The sequence below is a fragment of the Cyprinus carpio genome, chromosome B19 (assembly GCF_018340385.1).
Source record: "Cyprinus carpio isolate SPL01 chromosome B19, ASM1834038v1, whole genome shotgun sequence".
Taxonomy (NCBI): domain Eukaryota; kingdom Metazoa; phylum Chordata; class Actinopteri; order Cypriniformes; family Cyprinidae; genus Cyprinus; species Cyprinus carpio.
In genome coordinates this window covers 27,102,446-27,125,858 of record NC_056615.1, presented here as the reverse complement: position 1 = coordinate 27,125,858, position 23,413 = coordinate 27,102,446, and the positions used below count along the sequence as shown (strand labels likewise).

Genomic DNA, 23,413 nt, shown 5'->3' with positions numbered 1-23,413 from the left:
CGCAACGGCGGCGACTTCTAAACGAATCAGGCACGATTGCACGAGATTGCAATTCACACACTCTCACATGCATGCAAACACACACACACACACACAGGGGCAGCCAAATGTAGACATAAACGCACACACATATGCAAATGCACGCTCCTTCTGCACACAGAAGCATTACTAGTTTCACAGAGCTGAAGATAAAATTCAAATAACATGCAAATGAGGCGTGCGGTGCGAGGTGTGTGTGTGTGTGTGTGTGTGTGTGTGTGTGTGTGTGTGTGTGTGTGTGTGTAGGTGGCTGAAAGCGAGGCAAACAATCCTGGCTGAAAGCGTCACTCCTGTAGCTCCAGGGGTTTCAATTCTGCTGAAGAGACGGTCACGACCGGCACAACACAAACCAACAGAACACACAATCACATCCACACTACAGAAAACATGCAGAAATGACCAATAAATAATAAAAAAAAGACTTGATAAAGCAAATACAATTCATTTTGATTTAATTTAGTCCTAAAATATTTTTTTATTAAATTTTCCTTTATTATTTTCTGTATTTAGATTTCTTTTTAATTTTACCTACATTTAAAATTTAATTTTAATTTTGTATAATGTATTTACTTATATTTGTTCTTAATTTTATCTAACTTTTTATTTTTTCATTTATTTAGTTTTTATTTGTATATTAATTTGTAGTATGGAAACAAAATACATTATATATATATAGATATATATATATATATATATATATATATATATATATATATATATATATATATAATATATATATATATATATATATATATATATATATATAAATGAATTTATAAATATAAAAATAAAAAATACAAATAAAAAATAAATAAATGTCATAAAAGGAAAATAAATGAAGGAATAAATGACTTAAAACAAATACAAAAATAATTTTTAATTCATTTCGTAAATTCATTTAGTTTTCCTTTATTAATTATTTTCTGTATTTATTATTTTCTATATATTTATTAGTTCTAACTATATTGGTTATACTTATTTAATTTATTAATTATTTGTAATATGGAAATAACATATACATAAATATAAAAACATAAATGAGCAAATATAAAAATAAATACATGTAATAATAGGAAAATAAATAAAGGAATAAATGACTTGATAAAAACAAATACAGTTCAAATTATTTTTGTATTATTATTATTATTATTTTTACAGTTATTAGTTATTTTCCACATTTATTTTTAACTTTATGTTTATTTCTTTTAACTTTATATTTTAGACTACATTTCATTTATTTTATTTATTTGTAATATGGAAATAAATACCAGTGGGAATTAATAAATATAAAAAAAATAAACACATCAATATAAATATAATAAAAGCATAAATGAAAAATTAAAAATACAGTTAAAAATAAAAATAAATGAAAAATTAATTCAGGAAAAATTAATTCAGGGCTAAATTTAATTAAAATTTTATTTAGTTTGTTTAAGGAAATCATTTATTTCTTTATTTTCCCATTATTACATTTATTTATTTAGTTAGTTAGTTAGTTATGAATTTATTTATTTATTTATTTATTATAAAACCACACACACAGGAGTAACACAAATTCAGACTCATTTTACCATCTTTTACATGTCACATCATTTACTCTAATATAATAAATCACTTTCACTACAGTGTCGATATCAATCTGTTTCTGCAGAATTGTTCTTGCCATAACTAGCCCTCACCAGTCCTTCAGCTGGTAAAAACTGTAACAACACAACCATTCCAAAATATAGATTTTTTCATTTTGATAGACAAAGATTACCAACAAACAATGTCTGTCTGACGCAACACATACTGTATGGGCAACAGGATGTGATATCATAGCCCAGGATTTCTAAATAATCAACATTCAACACCTACAATCAAAGGCTGAGTCTTTTTTGGCGACATTTATAAATGGAAGTGTTTGTTTTTTGCATGCAGCGCAACAGAGAGACGCATTGTCGGTTGATTTTCTCTGCAGCATCACCCAGTATTTTTATTTATCTCATCACATTCAATGGAAAATGCAAGCTCAAAACTCGGGTGAGTTATCATTTCTCTCGCCGTGAGGGTATTGCAGCATGGTAATATCGTATCAGTTTTTGATTTGATCTCATCTGGTTGGCTTGTGCATGTGGATCTGGTTTCTGCTTTAATACGCTCCGGTCTGTGATGAGAAAGGCGCAAGCGAAGGGGATCTGGCTGATTGGGTCGAACAGCAAACCGTGTCACTTCCAATTCTGTCAGGGAGGGAAAAAAACTGCTGGCATGGACGAGCAACGCTGTCCCATGTTCACCTTCCTGAAAATGACATCAACTGTCCGTACAGATTTAATCTGGCGGTTCACATCTCTCTGGGCTAACAAAACAGGCCCAGAGTATTGCCTTCTCAATCTCATCGTCTGCACCCACCAAGACACGATTAAGTCAATCAAATGCTTTAATCTACACAATCCAATCGAGCTCGACTCAGTGACCCACAACTGGGTCGTGAACAACTGGAAAACATACAAATCAAAAAATACATATAATTCTGCTTAATATAATTGTGCTTACAAGAAAAGAAAAAAAAACACTTCCCAAAACTATTGTTTTTTTTAAGTCATATGGACAATTTTAGTTAATAAAAGAATTACCCATGTGTGACAGTACTATCCAGAAAACTCTGGGGTAGGTTTGAGTCTCTTCTGCACACAGATGCTGCATTTCTTTGATTAAAAATATAGTAAAAACAGTAAAATTGTGAAATATTATTGCAATTTAGACTAGCTGTTCTCTATGTGAATATCTGTTAAACTGTAATTTATTCTGGTGATCAAAGCTGAACTTTCAGCATCATTACTCCAGTCTTCAGTGTCACACGATCTTCAGAAATCATTCTAATATGCTGATATAAAGAAACAATTCTGGTTATTATCAATGTTGAAAAAAGTTTTGCTACCCAATATTTTTGTGGACACAGCTGAATCTGTGCAGGATTCACAGATGAACAGAAAATTCAAAAGAAGTATCTGAAATAGAAATCTTTTGTAACAATGTCTTTACTGTCACTTCTGATCAATTTAATGTGTCCTTGATGAACAAAAGCATTCATTTCTTTAAAAAAAAAAAATCTTACCGATCCCAGACTTTTTGAATGTTAGTGAATAACTTCAAATAAATGATTAAAAACATGATCAGCACAGATGATTGTGCATCTATATGAAAAATAAATACGGATCTAAAGCTCATGTACATGATGCTAAATACACACACAAAACAAACACACACACATTTCACTTCATTCTTCCATGAGGATGATTTGTGGTTTAACAGGATTAACAGGGGAAAACCAAAGCAAAAGGTCACAAGAACAATCGGTTTCCTGCTGCATTCAAATCAAACACACAGATGCATGAAAAAAACAGTGCAAACTAGTGCACTGCACAGTATATACTGCACACTGCATACTACTGCTTTCGTTTGCTTACTAGAGCAATGTGTAGTATATAGTTGAATGTGAATACTACTGCTTATATGCTACTTTTTTTTTTTGTTTTTGTGTGTGTGTGTGTGTGTGTGTGTGTGTGTGTGTGTAGCATATAACATGCATGTTTGCACAGTACTTACGGGCTGACGACCCTGAACTGGACGTAGGGCACGAGCTGCAGCAGAAGACGGACGCCATTCTGCCATTCCTCCTCGCTGCGAAATTCACAGCCCTGAGTGTCACACTCCTCGAACGAGAACTGATAGTATGTGTTGGAGTCTTCGAACACCAGCCGCTGGTCAACTGAGGGGACGACAGAGAGCCATTTTAAACACACCACACATGTGTGTGATATATTAGAGATACAGTATTCCATGCAGTGCGCTCCAGTTCTATACTGCACTGTATTCCATATTCCATACAATATTCCAATCCTATATTCAAGATTGCATACAAGAAATTCTAAATTTAAAAAAAAGTAGCAGCAGGGAATATTGCATTCCAAACATGCAGTGTGTGTGTTTACTTAAAACCAAAACCATTAAAAAAATAATCATTTTCATTTGAAATAAAATAAACATTAAATGTAATAAAATCCAAAAAACTTAAACTTTTTATAAGTTAGTTGCCAAGGTAATATTTCTCATTTATATTCAATTTAAGTTAAAGTACTACATTTTATTATTATTTATTCACTTTTTAACACCATGCCAGCATCAAGGCTGTTTTCATGGCAATCTCTGAATAAATTACACAAGGTATACAATTAACAAAAGGTTATAAAAGACACAAACATTCTAAAATACATTCAGGCGATACATTTTTAAATAAATCAGTTAAACACACCGTTGTCTACAGTACAAGCCAAAAAAATATAAAGTCATTTTAATTTGGAAAGTAAGGCATGATGGTGATTCTTCACTTTTTAATAAATATCCATGTGTAAATCTTGTATGAAATAAAAGACACCTTGTAAAAATAACTTGGTCATTTTTTAATTTTTGTATGTTATTTAAAAAAATTAAAATATTTAAATATGTTTTGTTTGGTTTTGTTTATTTTAATTTATTTTATTGAATTTTATCTGATTCCATCTGCCACATGTAATTAATATAAGAGTTTATCACAGGTCTGACACACAGAAAGGAATTTGACACATAATATTCAAATATCCAGTTTCTTTTGCAGTAGTTAAAATACTAAAATAACTAAAGAAAATTATATGTGTGTGTTTGTGTAATAAAGTATATAAAATATAAATATTTAAATAAATAAAATATAAATATATAAATAAATAAAATATAAATATATAAAATAGTAAAAAAAAAAATAGTAAAACTTGAACTAAAATTAAAATGAAATCAGGAAATTCTAAATTAAATATTAAACAAACTATAATAGTATTTGAGTGATTCTTAATAACCCTGGTTATTAACCTGAGTGCAGTATTCCCAGCTCCAGCAGCACCTGCCAGACACGAGACGCCATTAACCTGCACTGAACCGACACACACTGCTCCAGCAGCCACTGGACCAGCTCCACACCCACATAACTCCTCCTGCACACACACACACACACACACACACACACACACACACACACACACACACACACACACACACACACACACACACACGGGGTCAGTAAGATTTCTTTAGAAAAGAAAATAGTGCTTTTATTCAACAAGGATGCATTAAACTGATCAAAAGTGACAGTAAAGACATGTACAGTATGATGTCACATTTGTGTTAGGTGATCAAAAGTGGTAGTACAGACATTTCTAATATAGCACTGTGAATCCTGAAAAATAAAATGTATCACAGTTTCCACAAAAATATTGTGCAGCACGACTGTTTTCAACATTGATAATAATCAGAAATGTTTCTTGAGCAGTAAATCAGCATATTAGAATGATTTCTGAAGATCAACTGTATTTTTAATCTAATAAATGCAGCCTTGGTGAGCAGAAGAGACTTTGTCAGAAATATTTTAAAAATCTTACATACTACAACGCACTGAATGTTAGTGTAACTTTATTAGCTGCCCATGAACAAAATACTAAGCAGTTTTATAAAACAGATCCAATAAATCCCAAATGGTTGTTTTTTAATGGCATGTCAGCTTCTTTATCTGTTTTTCGTGGTGAAAAATCATAAATGAGTTATTAAAATTACACTAAATAGCAGATGCATTTTCCTCAAACTACAGTACATTCGGATTTACTTGATTAAAAACCTTTTTAAGGGCATCAACAGAATAGCTCAGTTTTCTCAGAGGAGTAGAAATATTACAAATTCAATAAAATATAGTTCATTGACCTGCATAAACGGCCTGCAGTTTTGCTAAAGGCAGAAAAAAATATTGTTCATTGTAATTTACATAGATGTAATAATTTAATATTTGTGTTTTCAAGTACATAATGCTGCTGCAATCGTTTTTCAATTTGCTATAAAATCAACATAAAACTGTTTGCATCCCATTTTGCCTCTGTGATGTACAGTATTTCCAAATGAAAGGCAGGAATTGATTAAATCATGAAAAATGGTTTCTAAATTTCAATAAAAAGAAGAATATACTAAACACACTTTATTTAGAATAACATTCACTAATGAATAAGATCTGCTTCAATCTGATCTGCCGTGTGACATTATCATGCTGTCTCTGATTTGCATTTTGAAGTCATTAAGCTGCTCATTTTCATCGAGTGCATGTAAAGCTCTCTGATTCTGTGTTTCTGTGTCACACGTTCACACTCCACCTTCTGACGGGACATTTCTATCCAATCAGAGTGAAGTTTGGACAGCGGCCATCTATCACAGAGATAACAGACAGCTGATGAGTCAGCCGCACACACACACACACACACACACATTTCTATTCAATGCTTTCACAGCACACACACACGCTTTTACACTGAGTTATATCACATAACCACAGTACAACAAAAATCAGAAATCAGATATCATTTTTTTTTTTTTACTAGTGGGTGCAGGACACTATAGTTCATTTTTGTAAGTGAGGATAGCATAATAAAGTAAACTGTGACATATTATGCCCAAAGAACTACCAGTAAAAATTTGGGATTCATAGACACTTTGACCTGATCATGTTTTGCTCAAGTGTTTTTATTTAATTGCTGATGTGATCTTTTCCCACCACAGACTAGACAAAATGAAGCATTGCTTGGTAACTGGTTGAGCTAAATTGGTTTTATCTAATTCTGTATTTAAATTTAACAGCTATTCATCCAAATTCATTACATACCTTTCTATCAAAGTTATCTGACATTATCAAGATGAATTTTATTTTATTGTCGTTTTCTAAACTATAGTGAATAAAATGTGATATAATGTGAGAAATGATGAAGGTGTCTGAATACAGTTTGGTTTGACTGTATTTGATTAAAAATAAAAAACTAAAATTGTGAAATATTTTTACAATTTAAAATAGCTGTTAAATTTCTGTGTGAATATCTGTTAAAATGTAATTTATTCCTGTGATCAAAGCTGGATTTTCAGCATCATTACTCCATTCTTCAGTGTCACATGATCTTCAGAAATCATTCTAATATTCTGATTTGCTGCTCATAAACATTTCTGATTATTATCAATGTTGAAAACAGTTGTGCTGATTAATATTTTTGTGCAAACTGTGATACATTTTATTTTTCAGGATTTACAGATGAATGGAAAGTTCAAAAGAACAGCTTTTATTAGAAATAGAAGTCTTTTGTCACATTATAAATGTCTTTATTGTCACTTTTGATCAGTTTAATGCATCCTTGCTGAATAAAAGCATTGATTTCTTTAAGCTTGAATAAAGTGGCTAGCAAATGCACAAAAGTAAATCTCTGACCTGATGATCCTGGCGAGGTGGATCTTGTCTTTTGCTGGATACGGTCCATGAGACAGAAAGGCGTTTCTCAGCGCACGTCCCGCGCAGGGAAAACTCTGAGAACACGTCTGTGACACAAAGATCATCTCAGGATCCAATTAAACACTGTCACAGCGTAATACGAATGCTTGACACTATCAAATAATTATAGATCCATGAATAAAAGCTCAACTGTTTCTCCTAGAAAACTTTTGCTCAAGTCTTCTGCTTTTCAGATGTTTTCAATGAGAAAAGACCCTAATAATCTCACATTAGTCTCCTCCAGAGATGCAGAAGAGATCTCAGTAACGTCTCAAAGTGGACTTAAGCTCAATTTTATAACTCTATACTCATACTATACAATTAACAAAGAGTCTTTTGTGTCTGTTTTTATTTGTCCTAAGAAATCAAAGGAGAACAAATTAGAATTGAAAACTTAATCATGTCTTAGTGAAATGTAAAAGTGATATGCTTAGGGTTAAGCGATTGAAAAATATCACTAGATCAGTATAAAATATAATGCTGTCAAACGATTAATTGCATCCAAAATAAAAGTTTTGTTTACATCATATATGTGAGTGTACTGTTTATATTTGTTTATTATGTTTATATAAATACATGCATGTATATATTTAAGAAAAATATGTTTATATATTACATATATTTATATACATTATATGATATTTATACATGTTAATATATGTAAATACTTTCAAAATAAATATTGTATGTGTATTTATCTAATCAACAAGCAATAAAAAGCTCTTTTGTTCTAACACAAACAGTATTTTGTCTGTTGAGATTCTATTTATGACATCACACATGAAAGCCCCGCCTACAGTGGACTCTCATTGGTCAAAACTCTACATTAAACATCAAACATTCTGACTGGATTTATGCTCTCAGATTAAATCGCGGCTGTGATCACGGCGTAATGCTCGCTCTCTCGTGGATTATTGCTGTAATAAATTCTGGGGTCATTGAAAGAATGAAACAGATAAAGATCATAATCTCTAGTCAGCGATAATCATCTACACATCGATAGACCCTTCAGAGGATTCTGGGGTTCCTGACGTGTTTGATTTTGTATGTAATGTATGTTCTTTTGCACACACGGCCCGTCGGCGGAGCACACGGGTGATTAGCCGTTAGCGCAAGCGTTTAGCAGAGCTCACACGCGGATTAAATGAGCTTCAGAGATTCTAATGAGACGAGAAAAGATACTCGACAGATCCACTGATTAACATCACCAGCATTTTCAAGGGAATATATTGATCAGATGTTCCTCATGGGGTTCTCTATTGTGTGTCTTTACTGCAGTGATGTTATTGTTAACTAAAACTAAACACATTTTCATTAACTGAAATTTAAATTGAAATAAAATATAAATATTGGATGAAAAAATTTAACAAACAAACAAACAAAAAAGACTGAAAATCAGAAATGTTTCCTTGCTGCATAACTAAAATAAAATAAGCTGACGTACTAAACTGACTAAAACTAAAACTGAAATAAAAATAAATATAAAGAATAAATAAACAAATAATAATAAAAAATGAATTAAATAAATAAATAAAAAATAATGCTAAGTAGAAAATGGAAAAGCTAATAAAAATTCCACAAGCACATAACAAAATTTCCCAAACAAAATGAAATTAAAATGAAAACTGAAAATATAAAAATAGAAAGCTAGCTAGCCAGATATATCTAAAATTACTTAAACAAAACAGAAATACAAAATTAGAAATATTGTTTGAAAGATATTTATACTTATTATTTAATGAAAATAAAAAATGGAATTGTAAATAATTTAAGTTCTATTTAAAATATTCATAAATGCAATAAAAATAATATTAAAATACTACAGATTAGATTTGAGTATAATAAAGATTATATAATTATGATTAGATTTGAGTATAATAATGATATAATTTTAAATGAAATTATATTGAAAAATTGATACTAAAAATTATATTAATATACTAAATATATAAAAAATTAATGTAAAATAAACAGATTAGAAAATAATAAAAAGAAAAAATGAAATTAATATTGAAAACTGAAATTAAATTGAAAACTGAAAAGATCAAATTAAAAGCTAATACAAAATATTAATAAACACTTTATATAAAATTATATTAAAATACCACAGATTAGATTTAATTAGTTTTAATAATAAAGAAAAAATAAATATTAAAACCTAAACTGAAATTAAATTGAAAACTGAAAAAATAAAAGCTAAATTAAAAATATTCATAAATACTTCAATAGTATTTAAAATACAAAAAAAAACATATAAAAGATTTACTGTAAACATTTTATCTGAGGAAAAATTACAAGGAAAATTTTTAAGCAAACTACATATTCTGAAGAAAATGAGAGACACTCACAGAAGACAATTGTAGACATACTTGGTCTTGGATGAATTTGATGAGAAATATTTGAGTTTATATCAAGATCTCTGACTTTTGAAGGCAAACATTGGTACCTTTTCAGTTTGAGCACAGTTTGAAACATATCATCTTAAACTCTAGAGGAGAAGTGAGGAATTTTAGCAAAAGTCTCCACTTGTTGTCTTAGGAGAAACACTTGAGAAAGGGTTATTCGTCTTTCATATGGACTGAAGTCAATGATATTCAGGGTGGGCCAAACTGTAGCAGCTCCTCACGGACCAGCGTTAGGTTGCACTTTCTTACCTTGGGTTTGGGTGTGACGCCCGTGCTGGGTCCTGGGATGGTGTCAGGTGACTGCTGCAATCACAAAGAGACAAAACAGCGCACATGAACATCTGAAATGTTCTGCAGGGGCCCTTAAGGGCCAGTTATAATGCGCCGACGTGACCTTCACATGAAAAGCTCTGCAGAAATGCGATTTTATGAGCTAATCCCATCTCGACAGTGACATTCTGTCATGTTTATGGATGTCATGATGTGCTTTTGACATTTTGTCACACTACTGGATGTTTCCGGGTAACCAACACTTCCTTCATGTTTGGTTTTGACATTTCACACTGATACAGCATGCAAATCATGCAGCAAACACTGACTGTGCTTTGAAAGGTGAATGGGGTCAAACCTGTGTTGAGTATTTTGATATACTATGGTACTAAATGACTTCCATATCTATATACCATGACAATTATGCCATAGCATAATGGTTCATATGCACTAATTTATATAAAAAACACACACACACACACACAAACAAAAGCATATAACTAAAACTATCAAAATAAACAATAGAAATATAAAAAATAATAAAAATAACAAAAACACAATTACTAAAACTAAAATTAAATACGGTATATAAAAAAAACAACAGAAATATTTTTTGTTTAAAAAACTAATAAAAATGACAAAAGCACATAAGACAATTACTAAAACTAAAATTAAATATATGTAAAAATAAAGAATAGAAATATATTAAAAACTAATGAAAATGACAAAAGAACATAACACAATTGCTAAAACTTAAATAAAATATGTACAGTATAAAAATAAAGAACAGAAATATATTAAAAAGAAAAAGTAATAAAAATGGCAAAAGCATACATCACAATTACTAAAACTAAAATTAAAATATAAAAATAAACAATAGAACTATTTTTACAAAAATTATAAAAATGAAAAAAGCACATAACATGATTATAAAAACTAAAAATATAAAAATAAAAAACAGAAATATAAAAAAGTAAAAATGACAGATAACACAATTACTAAAACTATAATTAAATATATATATATAAATTCTTAGTTAAATAATATTAAAATAACACTAACCGAGGGAAATACCATGGTACTTTTATTCATGGATGCTTAACCTCATGGCTAACAAAACTTTGCAGGCAGAGTCTGTGACATGAGGGACTTAATGACATTTCACTTCTACTTAATAATTCTCTCTCAGCATGACATAAGTTCATATTAAACAGGCGCAGTCGTGCGATCATGTCAGACCCTCGATCGGCTCTGAGCTCTGTAAGAAAGAAGGCTTGTTAGGTTTGATTTGGACAAACTCTCAGTGTTGGGCCTTCAGTTCCAGAGCCGGATCCTCATTATTATGATCAGAACTTTGATCAGATGGAGTTTTATCTGTGTGGAGTGACCCACATTCACTCCTCTATGTGTGTCTTATTCTCTTCACATCCAATCTTGTGTCTCCACTGTCCTATTTTACAACAGCATGAAAGAATATATAATAATATTTCAGATTGCATGGTCCTTATTCTTCAATACGTATGTGTATTTTATTACTTAAGTAGCCTGCATATAGTCATATTTATTCATTGTGCAATCTGTGTCACTCATTTCTGCACTCACATCTGTTAGGCAAAAAGATAAACATTAAAATATAAAATAAATAAATAAAGGTTTTACAGCCTGATGTCATAAGAGAACATTTAAAGTTCCAAAAAGAATGGTCAATGTATGTGGTTGCCAAGGTGCTTTATGTGGTTGCTAGGGTGTTTCTAGAGTGTTCTAGGAGATTGCAAGACCATTACTAAGGTGTTCTATGTGAATGTTCCAGGTGGTTGCTAGGGTGTTGCTAGAGTGTTCTGGTTGGTTGTTAGGGCATTGCTATGTGGTTGCTAAGGTGCAACAGATGATTGTGAGGGTTTTTTTTTTGTGTGACTTCTTTCTGGTCCAAATTAAAAGATCCCAAAACACAGTTTCTCAATATATGACTTGCGTCCAGAGCTTATTATGCAAATAAACATTAAGATTAAGATTAATGAGTCAAATTAATTTAGATCAATCAAGACCGATTTAAAGCCATTGAATGAGGAGAATCCAAAGAGTCTCCTGAATCAATAAATCTCAAAAAGAATTAAAATCATATCGCAAAGCATCCCTGATGGTAAAGCGTATTACAGCAGGTTAGTGCACAAAATATCTATGTAAGTATGTAGGATTCTTCAGCACATTTAACAATCCACCAGAAAAAGAAAAAAAGAAAAAAACACAACGGTAAGTGCTTAATAAAGTGACGAAACAGCTCTTCTCAAAATATATGTTTCAAGGATTCAATCACGTTTGGAACATAAACACTGCATGACCATGCACACGCTTAACTTCAATACAAAGTATTTGAGGTTTGTTCAATTCAGCAGTTTCTATATCTAAACAAACCACAAATTAATATTTCCAAACGGGTTTAGCAAACACTCGAATCAGGAGGATAAAAACTTACAACCAACATTACCATTCTGTTATCATGTTTATCATCAAAAACCTCTGAACAATAGAGATGAATTCATTTGGCATGAATACTGTTTGAAATTCTTGTGATGATGGTATCTGTGGTTTTCTGCGGGCTGCTTTCCGTGGGCTGACCCGCATGTATCCACAGATAGACAAGCGCTCGTCTCTCTGCAGACGAATCTCTCCAGGGGCCGTGCGCGTGCTCGTTGGCTTTGTTTTGACTGGGCTCTGAAGATGGTGTGTGTATCAGATTTACTGTATTGATTTGCGGGAGTTTTGGGAGCTAAACTCTGTTTGGGTCGAATGGGAACTGGAGCAGACAGGCGACAGATAAGCAAATGCATGAGGATGAAAAGGCTTTTTAGATAAAAAAAAAAAAAAAAGCATTCTTGTCCTTCATGCACAGCTAAAATCTTTCGATGAAATCACCTCTCTCATTATTCCTGGCTCATAAATCACAAAAAGATCCCGTTTTCTCAATGTCATTTGAACAGACCCCTAACCTTAAGCATTAAAGTACCTTGCATAACTCATCCTGCACCATTTGTGCAAAAGACATGAATGATTATATAAAAAAATGTGAAGAGGCGTGATGTTACTTTACTAAGGACTTGAGATTTTCATGTAATGACCGAGCAACTACACAGAATACGCCTCCCCCACCCAAAAAAAACAAACAAAAACATAGCAAAACTCCCTAGCAATCCTCCAGAGCCCCCTAGCAACCACCTAGCAACATTCTAGCAACCACCCAGAACACCCCAGCAAACCATCTATAACATATCTACAGTACGTATTGTAAAGCACTTCATATAACAACTGTGTATGAAATGAGCTACATAAACTTGCTTTGCCAGCAACCCCCCCAAAAACACCCATGCAAGCACCTAGCAACACCCTAGCAACCACCCATAACACGTCTACATACTTTGAATTACGCCTGCGTATGAAATGTACTATAACTATATAAATAAAACTTGCCTTGCCAGCTTCCTCCCAAAAACACCCATGCAACCACCTAGCAACACCCTAGTAACCACCCATTGGCAAAAACCACACATTTTCTTCAGGAAATGTAAAATTGTAGTTTAGTTCTGCCTGGCAGTTGCAAAAAAAAGAACCCTCACAAATACTTTTATTCACCCGCACTCATAAACAACATTTCAATCTCCTTCCAGCAAACAGAGAGAAAGAGAGAAAAATAGAGAGAGAGAAAGAGAGAAAAAGAGAGAGAGAGAGAGAGAGAAAGAGAGAAAAAGAGAGAGAGAGAGAGAGAGAGAGAGAGAGAGAGAGAGAGAGAGAGAGAGAAATAGAGAGAGAGAGAAATAGAGAGAGTGCATGAAGGAGGGAGTGTACAGAAGAAAGGGTACTGAAGATGAGTAAGATGAAGAGAGGGAAAGAGGACAGTAGGGAAGGATGCACAGAAAGCATCCTGGTTCACTATGTAGTGCACACAGTTCCAAAGTGCAGTGAGTACGTGTGTCATTATGTGTCAGAAATGGATTACTCTCAGATTAGAGCACACACACACACACACACTCACGCACCTCTCTCTTGCATGGCTTGGAGATAAATCTGTCGCTCTGGATGAGTGCACTGCAAGATGGAGACATCAAACAAGCCTTGTCTTTCTCGTCAAGATTTCATTACATCCACAGGCACTCACACACACACACACACTCGCACACACACATCCACTTAGCAGCATGATGACTGTGTCACTAAGTGCAGCTTCTCCATCAGAGAATTGCAGTGAATTCCATACGAGACGTCACATCAGCACACTCTTTCTTCCAGAGACTCATCTGAGAATAATCCCAGCACTTTCACAGGAGAACCACATTGCTCTTTCATAGCACACAAGATTTCTCATTTAGGAAGCAGCGTTGTCTTTTAGATGTTTTTGAAGACAAGAGACCACATTTGACATAGTTTAAGAGTGAAATTAACGTCAGAAATGACTAAAGTTCATTTGATCTTGGAAAAATCTGATTGAAAACCTTCATTTTGAGATATTTTTCTTCAGGAGGAGAATTTTTTTAGATACTCATTTTTTGTTGTTGTTGTTTTGTTGGTAAAAATTTCCTTTTTTACGGTTTATCCTAAAAAGCACAAAAGTTTCCTTTGAGCTCATGATTCTCATTGCATAGACAGAGAGCACTGGACATGTTCTTAAAAATAATGGTTCTTTGCAGGAACTTTGGTTTGCGTTCTTATCTAGAACAAAAAAAAAAATTCTCTTACAGCATTATATGACATTAAAATACTCTCATAAAGCATCAAAGGAATCTAAAAAGATTCTCAAACACTGTAAACCTTAATTTGAGCGTACTTCAAAGGAATCTAAAAAGATTCTCAACTTCATCAATATGATGCTTCTTCCAATGAAATGAGAGTCCAAAACTGATAAAAAACAGATCAAACACTGTTTGAACCGTCGTGTGTTGTAAGAAACAAACAGTTCTAAAAAAATATCGTGGCTGGAATTTTGATAACCACGACCTGTGCACTGAAAACCCCCAACAGCAGGCTGCCAGATGGACTTTTTCACTGCAGGCAGAGCGATTATTATGGATTCATTTGTGGCACAGATCTGTTTACAGTTCTAAAAAAAATATGTGGCTGGATTTTGATGTGAGAGACAACAGGAGATGGACTTTTTCACTGCAGGAAGCATTATTATGGATTCATATGTTTCTCTTTTGTGAATATTTGGACTCTAAAACGTTCTCCTATATCATCATAGCATCAGCTGCTAAAGCCTTCAAGAAAGCTTTATTTTTTTCTTGCCGTTGTATTTTACAGCAGCAGAACCTGATAAACAGATGCTCCAGTAGTTGCTGTCATTGCAGCACACAAGGAAACAAATGTCACGAGTGTAATATTTGTTTCTCATTTAGTACTAATGAGGCTTTCATTTTTTAATTCTCTAATCACCCCGGGGTGGATGAACTGAGTCAAATGAGCCTGAACCAAACATTCTGTTCGAAGCCGTAAGAAGCCTCAAGGTAAAAGACATCTCAAGCAACACATCAACAAAAACAGACGAAACACTGAAGAACTATGTTCATGCTGGAAAGTCTATAAACAACAGAAGTTATTGAATAAAACTCAAAAGAGTTACAAAAGTCTTCATTGATCACTAGTTGTTTTTATAACAAAACATACAGAATAAAAAAAAAGAGTTTTTCACTTGAATTCTCTGAAGCGATGAATAGAATTTCTGTCTTAAAGCATGTGTATAGATGGATTGTATATCTGTTATTTCAATGGTGAAAACACAAAAAACCTACTGTGACGGTACCATGGTTCAATTATTGTATCAGACACCTAATGATCACAGCATTTGAATGACATTTATTTACACAATCACTTGAAAATATAAAGGTTCCAATTAGAACTTTTGCACTCATGATGTCATATTGAGTATCTTTTAAATAAAAACAACCCCATTATGCAATATTCCGACAATAATGCATATTCTATACAGCTGCAGAACAATATTCATAAAACATATAGTATATATATCAGCTATTTTGCAGCTCAGTTTCAACTGTATTTACACGGTGCACAAAATGACTTCAAGAAAGTCTCCAAATACCACGATTTAAGGTGTTTACAAAAAGTATGTTTTACTTTACACCCTAATTGACTCACTCAGGCTTTAAAAATATCATTCTGCCATTACAAAATGTACTACGGTGACCAGTTTCTATCTATTATTGTGATTAAAAAAAAAAAAAAAATTGTGGCAAATCGGTATGAGACACCAATGTGAAAAGAAATTACACAAAAATGACATGAATATTCCCACAGCATCCCATATATTCATCATTTAACAGCAGCTACAAAACTGATGTATTGGTTCTTTGGCTGAAACTATGGTTGCCATGGTTACTTGTATAAGTGTGCAATATTGCAAAGAATATTAATCAAATTCAGCAAATATGAACCGCAGAACATTTTCTATTTTCAAGTTGGGGAGTTACAGCAGGTGTGCCGTGTGTGTGTTTGTGTACCTGACTGTGTGTGTGTATGTGGATCTCTGTTGCCTAAGAGACCACGACTTGAAAAAAACATCACAGCCTCTCCTTCATAATCAATGACTTCTGGGATAACGCATTAATGCATTGACAACACGCATCGATCGTAACGTGAGGTTGTTCGTGCGCATCCACAGCATTATAATGTCAGTGATGGTGGATATGGGTGGTGTACTGATCACGAAACACACATTCTTCATCACGCAGATACTGGTAACTCACGCTCTTTTTGCGCAGGTTGAGTCCGTGCTTCAATAACCCGGGCAGATCTCGGATCTTCTGCTTGATTTGGACCTGATCCCTGGCGGTTCTGTTCCATCTCCAGCTCGACAGGAGTCCGTCCTCCGCGGGGCAGGGGATGCTGTCGGATTCCTCCATCATCCTCCTCCTCCTCCTCCTCTTCCTCCACCTGCTCTTCACGCACACGGACAGCGGAGCGACATTCCGCCGCCGCTCGATGGATCTCCAGCCGCCGCAATGAGAGACGAGACCTGCCGTACACTGATGCTCCACCCAGCGATCACACACACACACCACACACACACACACACACACACACACACAACCCAGCGATCACACACACACACACACACACACACACACACACACACACACAAAAAAAAAAAAAAAAAATAACACATTCAGCGACCGCAAACGGATAAAAGACACACACACACAGAAACACATTCATAATTGTCTGAACGCTAAATAAATCATCTTTCCATTGATGTATGGTTTGTTAGGATCGGACAATATTTGGCTGAGATACAACTATTTGAAAATGCAAAAAGAAAAATCAAAATATTAAGAAAAGCACCTTTAAAGTTGTTCAAATGAAGTTCTTAGCAATGCATATTACTAATCAAAAATTACGTTTTTATATGTTTGCGGTAAGAAATTAAAAAAGTACCATCATGGAACATGATCTTTACTTATTATCCTAATAATCTTTGGCATAAAAGAAAAATGGATAATTTTGACTCATACAATGTATCGTTGGCTATTGCTACAAATACTGTATACCAGTGCTACTTATGACTGGTTAAAAAGCTCACAGATGAGGACATTCGACAGCCTTCTATGTAATCTCCCCCTTAAAAAAAAAACTTGTAATAAAATACATGATTTAGCCATCAACATAAACTATTATATTCCCAGTGCTGTGATTACTCCGTAATGATTCAAACAGCTGGGCAGATCACTTACTGATTGTAATCTGCACTGAAAAAAAAAAAAATTATCATTCATCCAATTAAAAAACTTTAGGGTAATGATTTACATCTATATTTTTTTTAACTTGATCCAATGGAGAAAAAGAAAAAAGAAAAAAAGAATTGCCCCAAGGGCAAGTTTTTTTATTTCTCATTGGCTCAAGTTAAAAAAATATAGATGTGAATCATTACCCTAAAGTTTTTTAATTGGATGAATGAAACATTTTTTTCAGTGACTGATTCCAAATTAGGCTACATAAGGAAAATTGTTAGTAACATAATCCATTACATTACACATTTTAATCAGATTACTTTTAAATTACTTTTGACCTAACTCGTTTATCAAATTGATTCAAATAGGACACCATATTAACATAAAAATACAAAGAAAATATATGCATTTGTTGTTATTAACAACATGAAGTGCATTAAATATTGCATGTGACCATAACAAACGCCAGAGAACCAATGAACATGCAAACGTGATACTTGATTTTTAAAATATTTATTTTCAAATATCAGGTGAACTTCAAGTAGGCCTAAATATATTAGGTGAAAAAATGTTCAGATGTCCTTTTGTGCATTTTAATGTGTCTGGAAGACAAAAGCATCCCAGACATGGAAATACTGTACATAACCTACAGAGTGATAATTCAAATAAATATTCTTACCCTATGTTTAAGAGACACAGTCGAGCCAAAAAAATATTTTTCCCAGCTGGGCCGATCAATGAGATGCACAGAATGGTTTAACCTCTTACTGACCGGCTTCCTCTACACCAAAGTTCACAATTAAGGAGAATTTTATTGCTTTTGTCTCATTTCTGATCTTGAAATTTAAGTTAGGAAAGCAAGGTTAACATTTCAATTAAAATTTTTATATTTAAAGATAGAACCCAAAACAATTTCAGCAGAAAATATAATTTATATGGTAATTATTCTGTTCATACAGTAGATATATTTTATACATTTTATTTCGGAATATATATTTAAGTTCTGAATGCAAGGTCGACAATTCAGTTAAATTTATTCATATTAACAATACAGGTTAAAAAGAACCCATACAATTTCGGCAGAAAATGTTATTTAAAAATAAAAATATTTTTTACACAAACACGTACTTTGAGTAAAAATCCAGTCACATCTTTTAAATGATCAGTGGATACAGTTTTGCAGAAAATATAATTTTATATGGAAAATTAAAGTATTTACATTATTTCTAAAATTTAATATGGAATTATATATATACTTTTTACTCAAAATTTTCACTTATTAAAGAAAAACTGTGTGTGTGTGTGTGTGTGTGTGTGTGTGTGTACACATTGTTTTTTCTTTAATGAGTAAAAAAATCCAGTCACATCTAAATGATCAGTGGATCAATTTTATATTTGAATAAACATGAACTTTGCACCTGCACGATTGTCTTCTTGCACACTGAAAGGGACAGATCTCAGCATCTACTATGACCTACATGTCTGAATAAATGAATCAGTGGGAAATCAATATCAATGTTCGAGGTTCACATCAATAGAACTGGTTTGGTCCTCAGCTCTGTGCTGTTTCTTGGGACGGGACGCTGTGTTTAAGCATTGATCAGACTGTTTGTCTCTTAAGACTGCTGTTCGTAATCCTTGATTCCATAAGAGACAGATCAAGTGTTTTCCAGCATCGTGGAATGGACTTATCGCTCGATGTGTGTCAGTTACAAGGTCAGAAGCAGCTCTCTGATTTGACACAGATTGTTTGGGTGCTCTGGCTTGTGTTTGATGACGGGTGGATGGACCTGGGGTTGTTATCCATTAACAGTTTGGCAGGCGTCCGCGCTGCTCACAGATGCATGATGGGACAGAAACCGTGCCGCCCCTTCAGCCACGCAGCTGAAATCTTCAGGATGCTTTCGGAATAAGCAAAGCTTTTACGATTCAAGAGCTGATCTAAAGCCGAGGCCTGCTTCTCGCTGTATGAAGATGTTAAAAGCGAACGGTTGCGCTCGGCAAACCAGTATCTCCACATCTCATGAAAGAAAAGCTGATGATCTGTCAAAATGAAAGATCACCTCTACACGGCTGAATGGAGCACATGCCTGGAGGACACCAGAGTGTGTGTGTGTGTTGTGGGTGTGTGTGTGTGCTCTAATTTCAGGTGTAACGCCGAGGTGTTGGATGACAGGAAGAACACAGAGGGCAGGTGTTCAGTCTCGAGGATCTGCAGAGCAGGTGTTGAGTGTGGAACAGCGATTAATTCATCTGGAATATAAAGAATCATGATGGGGAGGAAATAAAAGTCCTCTAAGAATCTAAAAAGGAATTCTGGAAAAAAAATGGAAAAAGAAGCATTACCATTGAGATATGTGGAGATTGAACTTGATCTTCTTCTTCATGTCCAGGTCAGAAAGCCTCCTCATGTCGTTGGTTTTCCCCCACAATCCACTGCACACTTGAATTCAGATCTGACCAGGGTTATAGTTAACTAAAACCCTTAAAAATTTACAAAAACAACTAAAACTGAAATAAAAAATAAAATAATAACTTTATGGACATAAAAAGAAACTATTAAAAATGACAAAAAAAAAAACACAACTTAAACATTATCATTAAAATAAAAAAATGAAAATATAAAAATAAAAACCACAATAGAAAGACAAAACTAAAAAATTACAAAAACTATATAATTAGAAATGAAAATCTATAAATATAAACTATAACAAAAAATGACAAAGCAAAAAAGTACTACAACTTTATAATTAAAATAAAACTGAAAATAAAAAATAAAAACTGTAATAAAAATAAAACGAAGCAAAATTACTAAAACTTTATTATTAAAGTAAAAAACTAAAGATATATAACTACAACAAAAAGATAAAACAAAAAAAAATTGTGAAACTACATTAGAAATGAAAATCAAAAAAAAAAAATAACATAAAAAAGACTAAAACTTAATTAGAATAAAAAATGAAAACATAAAAATGAAAACTTTAATAATATATTAAAAAATATAATTAATACTTATTTATATTTAAATTAAAAATAAAAAAGACTAAAACTTAATTGCAATAAAAAAAATTACAGAACAAAAATTGCTAAAACTTTATCAATAAAATAAAAACTGAAAATATACAAATAAAAACTATAATAAAAAGACAATATAAAAATACTAAAACTGTATCATTAAAATAAAAACTGAAAATATAAAAATAGAAATTAATAAAACACGACCATTGAAATGAAAAATGAAAATATAAAAACTATAATAAAAAAAAAATCACAAGACAAAAATATATTAATATATATTTTGTAATATATTAAAATATAGGTTATCATATTGTTTATATTAAAATATTGCTTCATTTTATTTATTTTGAGTGATGAGAGAAAAAAATCAAAATTTTATTGTATTTTTTTTATATATTATCTTATAATAGTTTTATTTTATTTTTTTTTTATTTGATTAGGTTTGTTTTGTTTGGAATTATTTTGCAATTCTGTTGTGGTACACAAACAAATTTCATGAAGAACATATTTGTGAAAGTTATCAGTGTCCCCTGGGAGACGTGTCTGTGTGTTTTTCTATCTGTTGTGATGTTCTGCTGTGTTCAAACGCTGAGAGTATATTCTTAGAAAGGTTTATCATGATTTAAAATACTCTGTGAATTTTCAGTTAATCCCTGCGTTGAAGTATTTACACGCCGGTCGTTTCCTCTCAGCGCTGAGGTCATGTGATCTGATGACAGCAGCTCAGAGTTCTGTGAGGTGTGTGACGCCGCAGGTCTGTTTAATGTGTTCAGAGTCCCACGCTGTAAAACACCACAGTAAACTAATGCTGATGTAAAAACTAACTGTAAGTTACCTTACCGTATGAGATGACAAACAGACCTAGAAAAGAACATTAGGTTAACATTTTATACTTGAATAAGGAAACATACAGTATATATTTTAATGTGTAGAATATATTTAATCCATCATTTTGTCTTGGTCTATGATAATCCAGATATTGTTTTATTTGATTTTAACAAAACAATCATAAATTAAAGAAAAAACACATATGTGATTCAATCATTAAATTAACTTAAAATTAACATTAAAAGAAAACCCTTATCCTATATTCAACAATGTTATTTTCTAATATTTCTCTTGAAATTGCATAACGAATTGCATTATTTTTCCTCAGGAAATTCTGAACAGTGAAAACATTGTTAACTGCCAATTTATGATAAAAAATATTAACTTACTACGTCACTTTTGTTATAAAATTATAAATTAAAATTATATGTACATACATATATATATAGAGAGAGAGAGAGAGAGAGAGAGATACACGCACACACACACACACACACACACACACACACGTACAGTTCTGTATCTAGTAAACTTGCCAATGCTTCAAAACAAAACTCAAAATATCTTTCAAAGATTTGATGTCACTAACCTCGCAAACTTTGGTAAATCCAGCGATGATTTCATTCTTGAAAGATTTGATCCTCAGTCAACACAACTTTTCCAAACAGACTGGAGAAAAACCCTGGGAGCTTTCTTGGAAGCTCCATAAAGTCAGCCAGTCACATTAGAGTTTACTAGATTGAGAAAGTGCTTGTGTTTCAGGTGAAGCGTGCATCAGACGGTCAGCGGGCGGACAGCGGGCGTCCCGTCTGATGCTGAGTCCACAGAAGAGCGTCTGCATGTGAAAGTGAGAAAAGAGAGTGAAGAAAGTCTTTCATCTTAAACCTTCTCCTCTCCAGTTACTGCTCTCACACACAGACAGATCTTCAAACACACCCTTGATTAAATATTGAAGAACGCCCATGGCTCTCTAACAGAACACAACCTCCCAAAAAAAGAGAGGAGAGGAGGCTTGGTAACGTTACCAACCAGTGTTTGGTGAAACATTGCTATCAACCAGTCAGATTTTAGAGTTAGGCTTCAAGCTGATTTAACTGGTTTAAAGGGATAGTTCACCCCAAAATGAACATTTTATCAGCATTTACTCACCCTCAGGCTGTTGCAAACTGTGAGTTTCTTTCTTCTGTTCAACACAAAGTTATTTCAAAGAATGTTGGCAACCGAACAGCTGCTGGTATCCATAGTAAACCAACTCAATAGTTATACCATCAACTGTTCCTTTAAAGTTACTATTTTTGACAAGAATATTGTTCCAGGACCAACAAAAGGTAAAATCACTGCCATGCCTTATTTTACAAATTAGGCTATAATAAGTATAACTGTTTAAAACATGTAAATTAAACTGGGCATTACTGGAAAGAAGTGTATTAATGCCATCTTGTGGTTGCTTTACAGAACTTTTGTAAAGTCCTGTTCAAACAAACAGAGGATCCTATTCTGTGTGGGGAAAAATGGCACACTGAAACATTTCAGAAGTCTGCCAAATATAATTAAAAGCATATTTGACGTTATACTTATATAATTGTACAGTCACGTGACAAAGAAAGAAAGACAGAAAGAAAGAAAGAAAGAAAGAGACAAAGAAAGAGAAAGAAAGAAAATGGGTTATTGTGGTGAATGTAATTTGAAAGTCAATTATGTTACCCAACAGCTGTTTCAGAAACGGAGAGTCCTCCAAATTTTCTCTGTGGATGGATTTG

General features: G+C 32.9%; 1 pseudogene; it reads right to left on the bottom strand.

Annotated features, from left to right (window-relative positions):
- LOC109046231 overlaps positions 1–17,135 on the bottom strand; it is a 59,180-nt pseudogene extending 42,045 nt beyond the window's left edge.
- Positions 17,136–23,413: the final 6,278 nt, after the last annotated feature.